Below are 13642 nucleotides of genomic sequence, written 5' to 3' on the forward strand. Positions count from 1 at the left end.
ATGACAGGAATCATCTACTCTCTACTCCCAGGCACTTTAAGAGTTGAACAAGCAGATCTGGCAATATTGAGAGTAATGACTCATATCCATACAGTAGGAGTCAGAGTTAAATTTCAGGTCTCCTGACTCCTAGGCCATAATCCATTCCTATTTAAAGTGGGATCCTTAAAAATAAATAAATAAATAAATAAATAAATAAAGTGGGATCCTTGGACTACAAGTGCACTTGGGAGCTTGTTAGGAATGCAGAATCTGAGGCCATGCCCCTGACCACCAGAATCAGAGTCTGCTTTTAAAATAACTTCCCCAGCTGCTTGATCTTGTCCCCAGGTAAGGGCTTTGAGAAGCCTTCATCTTAACCATTACTTCACTGCCATCTCTGAGAGTCTGTAGTATCACACTTCTGTGGCCTCAACGACTAGTGCATCACCTGGAACTTGAAGGCAACTGTTGCACATTACATTCATTTTTGCTGTAAAATATGTTAGATGTACATTTTTAAATAACATTCTTTGAATAAATGAACTTGATTATATTTTCTATATACTCTCCAATATTTCATCTTTTATTGAGTACCTGGTTCTGTACTGGGCAGTGTAACTACAAAGGTAAAGGAGATGCTTTTTTTTCACTGTCTAGTTTGGGGAAGGAGAGGGACAATAAGCAGATGTGATAATACTGTGGGGGTAAGAGCCACAGTCAAATATTGTGGCATAAGAGCTCACAGTGTTTGTTATGAGGACATGGTGAAAAAGCAGTGGGTCTGGGTCTCTGAGATAGTCTTGGATGGTTTTTGGTGTGGCCTTGGGATTTTCAGGGCAAGTAAAAGTGAAGTGGACTCCGCACAGCAATCAGGAGTCAGCCAGGTGGTGGAGGTGTGGGGACGCAGGGAGTACTGTTCAGTGGGTATTATGAGGAGAGCTGCCTAGCAAGAGGTTTGGAGTAGAGACACCTCTACCCTGTGTGTCAAAATACAAAGGCAAATAACCACACTCAGGAATGGCAGTTCTGGACAATCTGGCAGATAGATAGCAGAATACTAAGGATGACCAAAGTTGGGGTACAGGGAAGAGAAGAAGGTTCCTTTATTTCTTGTCTACTTGGCTTCAGATATAAAGGAAAGTATTTAGAAAAACTAGGGGATAGCCCAAACATTTTACAACTTGGCAATGTTAATTCCAAGTTAACCGAGGTCTGCATTAGAGCCCAGAGTTCAGGGGTCCTGTAATTGTGCTCTCTTGGTCTATAGCCTCCAGCAGTCTAACATTCAGAGTCAGCAATAAACAAACCACTGTCCAATTCAGACCGAATCACCCAATACCACTATCTTCCCTTTTCAGGTGAGACTGTGGATTCAGACCCACGCAGTTCAATACAGTAACTGTACAGCCACATGTGGCTACTGAGTGCTTGAAATGTAGTTAGTCCAAATTGAGTGGTGCTATAAGTGTAAAATACTGGATTTCTGAAGACTTACTGCAAAACATGTAAAATAGCTCACTAATAGTTTACATTGATTATAAGGTTAAAATGCTAATATTTTGCTTACATTGGGGGTTAACATTTCACCTGTTCTTTACTTTTTGAAATGTAGCTAGAAAATTCAAAAATATATATGTGGCTCACATTATATTTCTGTGAGCAGAACTGGCCTAGACCCTTTCAACCTGAAAAATACTACCAAATAGTTATTTTTCTCTTCCCCTCACCCCTGGAAACACACCCCCAATTCCACCTGTGGCTCCAGAAGACTTGGAATTGGTTTTATCCTTAAAGTTGTAGAGACATACCTTTTCAATGGTTGTGACAAATTGGGGTGAAGTCAAATGAATAACAGGCAAAATTTTGCCTTTATCAGTATTCATGTGTCTTTTAAACATCATTGCAATTATTTTTATTGCATGGTTATGCAGATTTGTCACTTGTCCAACTCTTTCCCTCTCAAGCCCGAATAAAATGCCATTGTCAAACACACCTTCTCTAATCTGTGCTGTTTGACATACATGAGGTAGGACAGAGCTTTAGGTTCTATTTTCACTTCAGTGCAGATGTGAAAGTTCCAGTTAATGAGAGAGTTGTGTAGTGTTTGTGTTTCAGGAAGAAAAGGCTCCCTGAATCTGCCTTAAAGCTTTAGATATTCTGTACAGGGAATAAAGTGACATGCTCAAATTAACTGTGGCCAGACAGATCCACATGATATGAATATAAATGTTTGAGTCTTGCTCAAATTAAGGTTCTTGGTATCAAGGAAAATGCTTTCTCACTAGGCAAGTCAAAAATCACCATATCTCACTCTACTATTGGGACCTATAGTACAGGATTTGCATTGAACTCAACTATGAGATTTGATTTAATATACTTATTATAATACTTTTCAAGAGAACTTCTTCAGTGATGTAAAATTTTCAGTCCACATTTCTTTTCTTTGGCTTTAAGGAACTTCAAAAATCTTTCCACTTTATATCCAATTATGTGGTTAATTGGAAAGGCTATGGAGGTTAGAATGTTAGTTTTGGAGTCAAAACTCCATTTCCATGATTTACCATCCAGTGATCAGAAGCATATCAGTGTGTCCCCCCAAAACACCACATTTTAAAGGACTAATTCCTTGAATTGCTATTTCCCCCCAAACCATTTCTTCACCACAATCCAATTCCCCTATCAAATAGTTCACAGAATGACCAATTTACAAAATCACAGATTTATCAACACTTTCCTTCAATGAAGTTTCTCTAAAGTTTATCACAGATCTCATGGAGTGAGATGACCACAGCAGCTTGAGAGGCCATTTCATAGTTTTAGTTCCAGTCTGAACTCTTCATTTTTGTTTTCACCAGGGCCATTTCATTGTATTCTTTGATAGGCTCTGAAAATTCAATGTACTCCATGTTTTCTTTCATATGGTCCCTGACTTTGGGGAATTATCATTCATTTATTTCATATCAGAGTGTTGTGCTTATTCTAAATTCAAGAATTTTTATAAATCATGAGGATAAGTTTCTATCACCCAACTTACTTAATTGGATCCATTGCTTTTTGCCCTTTTTGATTCACAAATTTGCTACCTAGATAAATTAAATGGATTACTTGCCATGTAGTTTAAATATTTTTAAAGTCCTTGAGATGTGCAACAAACAGGAAGATATTTGGCAGGTCTGGCTGATGAATGAGCTGCAGGACTGCAGGGACATAAATGATATAGCAAACTAGTAAACCCAAGCTAAAACTAAACAAATGAAATCTTGGAGGCATCGTCACAGACTGTTGAACCATTTCATGCAACTCAGTTTGCTAGAAATTTCATCGAATGCAGAAAGTTATGTTGACTCAATACTAGTTTGCAGGAAGATTCAGGATGAAAGCAGAGATCATAAGCAGTAGAAAGGAGTACAAATTCCCAGAAGGGATTTTATAAGGAATTGGGTAGTTAGGATCTCGAATTTGATCTATATCAGTTACAAATATAAACTTAAATTTAAAAAAATGTCATGAAGACAAAGTAAAAACAAACAGTTGACTAAAACTTTAACTACTACAGATAATATTAATTACTGTAAAAATAATAAAGGAAATAAGTTCTTGGTAAATTCAGAAAACTGGCCATTCTTCAAATTCATCATTTGGTAAATTGGCCATTTTGATGACTGGATTTTTCAGCAAACTGCCCTAAAGATATGGGATGTGGGGCAAGGTAGTCAACTGTTTTAAATCTCACTTGTGTTACTCTGAATGGGGATGATAAACTCCTCTTGGGGGTTTTGTGAGGATGAAATGAGGTAACATGTGTACAGCACCTAACATTTAGCTTAACTGTGTTATTTACTTTCTCTTGGAATGAAGATCCACCGATAGCTGGGCCACTGGCCAGCGGTCTGTCAAATCAGTTTTCTGGGCCTTAGCTTTCTTAACCTTCATGTGAAGGGATTTGGCTTATCTCTAAGATCTCCTTCTACCTAAAGAATTCTATGGTGTTAAAAACAAAAACAAACTCTGGTCTACTGAATCAAGACCCACTTAATTCCAAAATTTCAGAATCTGGATTCCACATAAGAACAGAATTCAGTGAGGTAGCTGGGTCATTGGTACAAATTATGAAGAGCCTCTGAGTTGTTTGCTAAGACCCTGGAAATTCTATGGTCCCAGGAATCCCAAGGTGCTGTGTCTTTCAACAATCTTGAAGAAAAACAAATTTGGTCCTGTCTAAGCTATGGACTGGGGAGGTGTGAAGGGAGTGAGACCTCTGAGCCATGTATACCCTCTGAGTAGCCTTTGGCTTCATGCAGATGTCCTCACATAGTTTAGGTCCAGTCAGATCCTCCTCACTGATGGACCTAAGGTATATGGGCTTCCAGCGTCCCCTGGAAGCTGACTGGGCACCTAGTGGCAGGTACGCCAAATGTGCCTCACCTGTTGGTTTGTGTTCCTTTCCACTCTACCCTGGGCTTTTTGTTATTAGCAATATTGTGCATTTGCTATCCTCAATAGTCTCTCTTTTATCGAAAGAAGATAAGCATATGCTTGACTGTATTACAGCATCTGAGCATTTCTGTGCAAAGCAAGTCTTTATTCTGGCTATAGCACACCACACTTGTGAATTCAAATTAGTTAGAATAATAAATAAAAACTTTTTTAGAGCAGACCAACAAGCTTCTGTTGAAAATAGCTATGCCTAATTTAAAATGCTATAGAAAAACTCAACTCTTTCTTCTTGATATTTTATAATGTTAGAGGTTTTCCCCAAACACAGCAAAGTTTACAAATCCACTGATTGTGCATCCAGTCAATATTACATCCTTAGACCAACTGCATTTCCCTACATGATTTTAAGTCTATCTTCAGGACTTCTAAACAAAGTAAAAAGCACACACTTTCTTTACATTTCCATCCATAAAATGCTGCACAAATCTCACTACATTTACTCAGGGGAAAAAGAAAGAGACATCTCCATGCTCTAGGAACCATTGACAGAACATATTGCAATCTTTTCATTAAGTTCACACAAAATGAGGATTTAACGCATGGGCAAAACAGCCCATCCCTAGAGGTTCCATTGCCCATAATCCCACCTTGAAAATAGCTCCATATTAATTGTCGCAGCCAAGTGGACACGGAGTTTTACTGCTCGGCACTCCCACTTCACAGATAACTAACTGCAATTCCAGAAACCTTTGTTTTTCATTTTCTAACACAGCCTTATTCAAGCAAATATTTTATATGTTCCTTTAAACCCAGAAAATCCATACGGATCAAGCTAAACATTAGTGTCTTTGCTCTACTTTGATTTTAACTGTGTGACTTTTAGAATATTTCTAAGGACATATAGTTGTAAGTATATATACCCGCATGTAACTATGTGTATGTATGTACTCTGCTTTCAAATTTGACATCTGAAAATTCATATTTCATAAACTGATAAATTGCAAATCGGTCATCCACATTCCTAAAGAACCAGCTGAAGCCTCTTTTAAGTAACCGTATCCCTAGTTAATTTAAAATATGATTCAATTTATAAGTACTTTATTTTCACTTCACTCCTGGGATGCATTTATTGTTTAAAGTGAGGTGCACCTGGATGAAATGAACATTTATAAGCTCTGGCTTACCTTTGCCATTCCTGTGTCTCAGATTAACTGTTGCAAGTCTTACTTTAGGTAAAATTATGTAGTTCAGCCTTTTAATAAACCCAGAATAAGTGATTTCCCTAACTAGCCATTAGGACATATATTACACTGATTTCCTTAAAACAAAGAAAACAGAATTTCCTATATAGTAAATCCCTCACTACCCATAATTCCACCTTACACATAAGAAGAGCTCAGTTGTTTCAGGGTACTGTACACAGTTTGCAGCTCTGGCATGGTAAAAAAAAAAAAAAAAAATCCTGGCACATAAACAGCCAGTAGGACTAACGTGCCAATTTTGAATTGTTCACTGTTTTTATTATAGGTTCTAGGTTTCAGATGAACAGGAGCCTCCTATTGCTTTTATAGCAGGATATTAAATTGCAGCCTCTGGCAGGTAGCACCTGCCCTCTTCCGGGCATGCTCTAGTCAGTTGTTGGCCATGTGATACTCTAATGTAATGTATATTTTGTGTTTTGCTCTACGTGGGGATTTAAACATTTGGGAACACAATCTCTCCCTGAAGGTACGCAACCCATGGTGTCAAGTCTTGATAAAGGCTCCACACAACTAAAATTTAATGTGTATTCCGCAGGGTGTCGCAAGTGGTAAAATGAAACAAAATCTTATGAGCATTCTTAGACAAATGTATATAAGAACTTATTCCCTTTGGATGGAATTACTTGAAATCTCTCTCACTGCGGCAGTCTATTAAACTGACCACACAATATGATTACCCATTGTGTAGAGAATTTATCATATGTATGTGTACCGATCCCCTGTCTGTGTTCTATAAGGACACCAGTATATTCTCCCTAAATTTGAAATTAGGGATATTTAAAATAATTAATAACCACTGGATATACTACTGCTCATCTTTACAATTTATCTGTAGATATTCATCAGATTTTTTAAAAAAACTGGAACAAATAAGGCAAATGGAAATTTCAATTTAGGGGGCACTGAAGTGGCTCAGTGAGTTAGGCTGCCGACCCTTGATTTCTGTTCAGGTCATGACCTCAAGATCTTGGGATCAAGTCCCACTTCTGGCTCCAAGATCAGCAGAGAGTCTGCTCGAGGATTCTTTCCCCCATCCCCTGCTCTCCCTCTTCCCCTCCCCCTACTTGTGAGCACTCTGTCTCTCAAATAATTTTTTTAATTAATAAATTTCAATTCAGAACAATGTTTAAGTCTCTTGCTAAAAGACACAACTCAAAGATAAAGACATACTGTAGCATCCCTAGTTTTGTTATTTTCAGTACCTGACATTCATTTTTATAGCATTTCTCTGAAGGTTCAGTCTTCCAGAGTTGTCCAGCTGAGCTTACAACTTATTACTCAGTTAAAAATGGCAATTAAATCTGATAGTAACAACTGTGGAACTATGGATGGCTTCTTGAAATGTGATATATTTAACCTTTACTTATTTATTATGTCACAAAGCACAGCATCATAGAATTAGAACAGATATTAAAGTTCTCCAGCCCAATCACCTTTCTGATACTTTAATCACTTCTAGAACATTATTGCTAAACCGATTTTCATAGGTGCACCTCAATTGTAATGAGTCACCCCAAGATTGGTTTCCTATTCAAAATACCAAACAATAAAAAAAAAAAAAAAAAAAAAAAAAAAAAAAAAAAAAAAATACCAAACAATGCCTTCTCATCCTCAAATTGCTGTGTAATACACTCATGATTGCAGCATTTTCTGGCCCAGGGATAGGTCTCTATGGGGTCACTTAGTGACTCATTGTTTTAAACACTTGACGTGTGCCTTTAGCAATTGGCTTTTTTTTCTGACTTGTTTGGAATCTACCTCACATAAGATTCAGATACCACAGTCAGCAATTGAAATTTGAAATGACCTAAAAGGCAGTGCAGTGGTATGCTGAAACAGGTTCCTATCTGCAATTATGGTTTGGTAATTAAGTGACAGTCCAAGTTAAGTGATATCCCTCTGGTAGCTTGAAATCAGTTTTGGCGGGTGTATTTACACCACAGAAATTGGCAAGTGGTTTAAATTGTCCTCCTGAGGAGTTATGCATAATTGAATGTGAAAGAAGACAACAGGTAAAATGCATGCCAGATATGCTGCTTTAAAGAAACCAGGTATGTTAAGAAGTTCTGGCATTTTACAATAGATACCATGGTAATGTTGATAACTATGGAAAAAATGAAATCTAGAACCTTAAGCTAGAGGCTGCTTTAAAAGCATCCTTTCTCTCAAAATGACTTGTTATTTTTGGGATCAGTTCTTTAACTTCTTTAGGAAACTTGAAAATTTACTTGGGTGACTTGAAGAAAACCACTATACTCTGCAAACCTCCTACGTGACGGAATCACTGCATCGTTTTCCATAACTGAACCACAAACCGAAAATCTCTGAGTTGACTTGTGGAAGCATTATACAAAGTAATGATAACCATTTTTTTTGAATCTGTGATTACGTATGGATGTGATAATCTGTAGCAGCACTATCAGATAAATAATACATATTTAAAAAATTTCTGTAATTACATGTTTACCCGATAGGCCAGAACGACTCTGTCCCAAGGAGCTGTTACAGACTGAGTAAATAATACATGTTTTAAAGTCCATAATTACATATGTAAACGATAGACTATCGAGTAAATAATGCACATTTTAAAAAGTCCATAATTACATATTTACATGATAGTCTGTAAATTCTGTAATTACTTATTTACACAATAGACCATAACAGCTGTTACAGTCTATTATGTTAACTCTCATAGAATTATATTATGGATTTTTAAAAACACCATAAAGAACCTAAGGAATGGAATGATAGAAATGAAATAAAATATAAACTCACAGTTACTATAGCTGTCTCAAAAGAGGACTATTTCAAGTTCAAGTATAACTCATGACTGATACTTTTATTGATAACTACGGTCTTAAAATGTATTTGCCAAAATATAAGTTAGGCATCACGGGGTGAGGAATAACTAAGTAGTGTGATATTAGATCTAATTTTTCCACTATTTCCTTGGATAGAAGTTAATCCTGGTGGCATAAATAAAGCACTGTATGTAACTTTTATGTTAGTTAGGCTTCTTATAAAATCCTAGTGAAGCCCAGTCATTAGTTCTGTATTTATGTCTCTCATTTATTCTTTAAATTTAGAATATCTTTTAGTTTGTACATACTAATATGATGTTTGGGAGTGTGTACATAGGTTATACATAATGATAACATACACATTTGTAGGTTTTCAATTTCTTATCTTTTAAGTCCTTTCGTGGATTAAGGACTCATACAGTGCATTTTATCTCTCAACTTCTGAATTTATTCTTAAGTTAAATACAAGATCAATGCAACTAAATGAGACTTCTGTCCATAATTACTACTAAATAACAAGGCTAAATCAATCAAGTGAGAATCTGTCATTTAGTGATGTTGTACCATATATTCTTAGTAACAAAACACAGTATGGGAGAAACCTTTGATCCTATTTGTTAGGTATTATTCTGTAAGATATTTGACAGCTTGAAATAAGTGAGTGCTCGATAGAGAGCTGTTGTACAAAAATAAATCTTCACATTTCATAAAATTTATTTTCACTTCATATTTGAGCTACAAACTCCTGACATTTCTCAACAACATCCACCGATGAGGTTAAACTACTGGCTTTCAAATTTCTTTGAATGCAACTCTTGTAAGAAATAATTTACATTAGGACCTAGTATACACACACATACAAAACCTTCACAAAGCCACACATACCCTTAGCAAATGTAATGCACTCTGATATTATGTACTCCACTGTTTTCTATTTTATTTTGTAAAAATACTGATTGTGACTCACCAAATTGATTTCATGATCCACAGATGGGTCATGACCTGCAATTTGAAAAACATGGATTCAGACAATGCTTTTTATTGCTAGGGTACACAGGGCTTTCTTACTTTATAGAAGATAGATAAAATCTGGTTATATTTGGAATGGAAGCATTCTACTGGTGGATTATAGTGAACTGTTGACTCATTATTTATGAGCATAGAAATACATAATAAAGATATAAAGTTTTCTCACCTGCGTCTCTAGGTTAAAGATCTTGAAATAGAGCATCCTAGAGTACATTAGTCAAGAGCTTTGGTTATTGGTGAAACTAAAAAAATTATTTAATGCAAGCTCTGCAGGGAGATACAACAGATCTGTCTCAGAAGGTCTTGTTTTAGAAGGGATTCATTTTGTAGATATTGTTTTCATCTTTTAAATATTTTATTTTAGAATGAGAGTGAGAAAGAATGAGAGCAAGCACATGCACAAGTGGGGGAGAGGCAGAGAGAGAGAGAGAGAGAAAGAGAATCTCAGACTCCCTGCTGAGCATGGAACCCAACATGGGGCTCAGGGGTCAATCTCACAACCCCAAGCTCATGACCTGAGCCAAAACCATGAGTCAACCAGCTGAGCCACCCAAGCACCCCTTCTGGGCATTGTTGATGGTCCCAGTGACGATTTGGAAGCAGAAAGGGATATACCACTGCAAATGTGACAAAGGATCAGAAAGAGTTTCATCTTCTTTTTATGGAAAGGAAGCCCTTGAAAAATGAAATTTCCTAGGGTATTGAAATGTATTGGAATTCTAATTAGTGAATTACTTTGAAATTAGGATCCCAAATGAAAAAGTCACCACTATTAATTGTAAATAAACTTAAGTATTTAGAAAATTGTTCTTTAATTCTCCTTTTGTGTCAATGTTCACTAAAATAACAGTATGCTAAGATTTTGTTGTGGAATATAGGGAAGAAAGAAGTGTTCAGGAGAAGCCATGCTTTTAAATATGTAATGGAAGGTCTAACATGGGTAAATATTCACCAGACACAAATATCCAAAACTGATACTTTGGATACAAGTTTCTACCTTGTTGATACTTGACATTAGAGAAGGGAGAATGAAGGAAATTTGTGTAAGTATTCCTCAATGATCTCTCTGATTTTCAGGACTTTGGATAAGCTCAATAGGTAATGACCTCCAGACCACCAGTATAGATCTGTAACTTTAGTCATAATTTCAAATATGCACCATGTCAGATAGCTAATTCTGATTTTTTAAAAAGATTTTATTTATTTATTTATTTATGAGAGACACAGAAAGAGAGAGAGAGGCAGAGACACAGGCAGAGAGAGAAGCAGGCTCTCCATGGGGCGAGCCTGATGCGGGACTCGATCCCTGGTCTCCAGGATCAGGCCCTGGGCTGAAGGGGGCGTTAAACTGCTGAGCCACCCAGGCTGCCCACTATTTCTCATTTTTAAGAACAATTCCCTATGCCTTATTTGCTTTTTCTCTTGCATTCTTTAGAGCACAGCCCTCCATCCCCCAAGCCTCTCAGACTGGAGAGCTAGCAGTTGTCCTTAGCCTCTCGCTCTCCTTCATTCTCCCTGGTCAGTCAAGACCATGTTTTTTATGGCCTCTTTCCTATATAGATTTCAATTTTTCCCTTCCTTTCCATCCCCACTGCCATTTCTATGCTCAGACCCTCATTATTTACTATATTAGTTCCTTTAAGTCTCTGGAATAATCTTCCTACCTCCAGACCACCTCTATCACTTCGTCTTTGACACTGCTGCTGGACCTGTTGTTCTAAACATCAGACTATGATCACGCCTGCCCTCTGCTGAAGATTCCCCCTCCCTTTGCTTTCTCTGGCCAGCTTTGCCCATCCTTCCCCGCACTGTAGTATGGCTGCCCAGCTCCGCTGGCGTGGTCAGGGCATCTTCGCCTTAGGCCCAGCTCTATCTGAGCATGGTCAAACTGTTTTACTGCATGTTTGCCTCTCTTCCTCGTAAAATTTTAATTTCTCAGAACATAATTACTAAACTTTTTGCCAGGAAGTATGAAGTGCTCAATCTATACCTGTGATGTGATTCGATGGAAGAACCACTGTCTCAAATAGTAATGTCCAATTCAGGCTGGTGTTTTTCAATTAGATTCTAAGCTGAGTTTAATCTTCTCAATGGCAACTAAAGAAAGTGGAAGTAGGGGACACAGGAAATAGGAGTCACTTCTTAGAGATGGAATGTCCCCTTCAGATTACAGATCCAATTAGGAACTGTATCAGCCTAGAACCCAGACTGACATTGTATTTTTGAGAGATTGAAATCTGCTCCCTTCCTGGATTTTTTATATGCACACAAATTATTTCCACATTGCATGTAGCAGCTTTCTTGAACTCTTTACCCACATTGGATGTTGCATTTTAAAAACCTGAATCCATTTAAGAAGAGGTCTTTAGCTGTATTCCATAGCTGGGAATGGACATCATTGTGGGTACTTTCTTCCTGAAGGAATTTCCCTCTTGCTATATTGAAGTTTCGGAAATTTGTAATTGACTAGCAAAAGATTGCATCGCTTGGCTATTATAATGTCAAATATGTATGTATTAGAGAAGTTATTTATTTTATATGCATTTTTTTTATTATAATGGAATTTGAAGACAGAGAGAGATTTCTTCCCTGCAGGGTTAACTATAGTAAGGGTTAGCATTATAGAATGTGATTCAACTGGCTGTTATAATAAATATTTCCGTGACAAAACCTACTATGAACCTGAATTCTCTAGAAATTTCTCTCTCCCTTAGCTACTATTTTACATCAAGGAGAAAGCAGAGAAAATTGAGAAGCAGTAGATTACTTCTAGAAACCTGTAAGCAATTAAATAAAACCCATATATAGGAAGGACATCTTTCTCTTCACATTATTCTGCCCAGTTAAGCAGTATGTAGATATTTTTCTCTTCTTATTCAAAGTTGATGCTCTTGGTGGTGCTATTGTCCATTCATAAATATGCCTTGAAATACAGGGTATGTTCCAGAGATATCGATAAGCTAGATTCTTTGTCTAGTAACCATGTAGTCATTAAGAATAGTACTGAGCACCCCTTGTTGGAAACCTAAACACGAACGCAAATCCTGGCTTCAAGGAGTGTATAGTCTAGAAAAGGTGGTAAGAGGTGTACATAAATAGAACAAAAATTTTAAAGTCCTATGTTAAAGGAATCCAACTACTTCTTATTAGCTCCACCATCTGCATGGAGCCTGAGTCACCCTCATCTCTTGCTCAAGTAACTGCCTGGGTCTGCTAATTGCTCTCCCCACTCACATCTAACCCCCTCTGAGCTAGATTCTCAGCAGCCAGAAGATCCTTTTAAACAGGAAGTCAGATCATGTCACTCCTCAGCTCAAAGCTCTGAAATGGCCCCCCATTTCACAGTCATAATCTGCCCCTCAAGCTCCACACTATGAACTTGGGACCTGTCTCCTACTGATCTTCCTCTCCCTCACTTCCCTCAAGCCACTCTGACTTCTTTCCTAATCCTTAAAAGAGTCAGGTGTGTATCTTCTAGCTCTTTCTATTGGCTCCTCCTGTTGCCTGGAATGCTCTCACCCACTAACCATTTTGCTAATTCCCTCCCCTCCAAGTCCTCAGATTTGCATAGATTTTGCCTTCTTAGGAAGCCCTACCTTAACCTCTATTTTTAGTAACTGGAATCCCCTCCCCCCCCTTCTCTGCTCTGCATTTCATTTTACCAAGGAATCAATCACCTTCTAAACACTAGGTGATTGTTTATGAGGTCTATGGTTTGGGCTCTGTTCCACATTAGAATCTCAGCTCCAGGAGGCCGGGATCTTTGTTTTGTTCACTAATGCATCTGAAGCACCTAGAAGGGTGCCAGCCCATTATAAACGCTCAGTGAATATTCATTAAATAATTTTTTAAAAATGAATAAGATTTACAGATGGAATATTACATTTGTAGGTGAAAGATTTTTTTCTAAGAGGACAAGCTTGGAAAAGTCATTGAAGGTTTATTGGAGCTGGTTCTTACATTGGAGTAAGATTTGGATACATCAAATACATGTAGATAAAACTCTTACTCATTGTTTTAATATTGTCTTATAACTCTTATTCATAATACTGTTGTTAAAGGTGTGAAGAGTCACATTAAAGAAAGAAAGTGCATAGAGAAATAGGGAAACTGCTGTGAAGTTATTTTTGG

At 37.3% G+C, this 13642-nt stretch overlaps 2 protein-coding genes across 14 annotated transcripts in view; one reads left to right on the plus strand and one right to left on the minus strand.

Moving 5' to 3' along the window:
* The window catches only part of LOC144324197 (uncharacterized), a 258348-nt gene that overhangs the window by 159854 nt on the left and 84852 nt on the right, over positions 1 to 13642 (minus strand). For all 10 annotated transcript variants that reach the window (XR_013389648.1, XR_013389647.1, XR_013389646.1 and 7 more), the window contains one exon: positions 9450 to 9484. The gene's annotated coding sequence lies outside the window, so the exon portion shown is untranslated. The remainder of the gene's footprint in view (positions 1 to 9449; positions 9485 to 13642) is intronic.
* The window catches only part of LOC144324194 (uncharacterized), a 580701-nt gene that overhangs the window by 8936 nt on the left and 558123 nt on the right, over positions 1 to 13642 (plus strand). The gene's annotated exons all lie outside the window — the stretch shown is intronic.

This window comes from Canis aureus, chromosome 11 (genome assembly GCF_053574225.1).
Source record: "Canis aureus isolate CA01 chromosome 11, VMU_Caureus_v.1.0, whole genome shotgun sequence".
Lineage (NCBI taxonomy): Eukaryota > Metazoa > Chordata > Mammalia > Carnivora > Canidae > Canis > Canis aureus.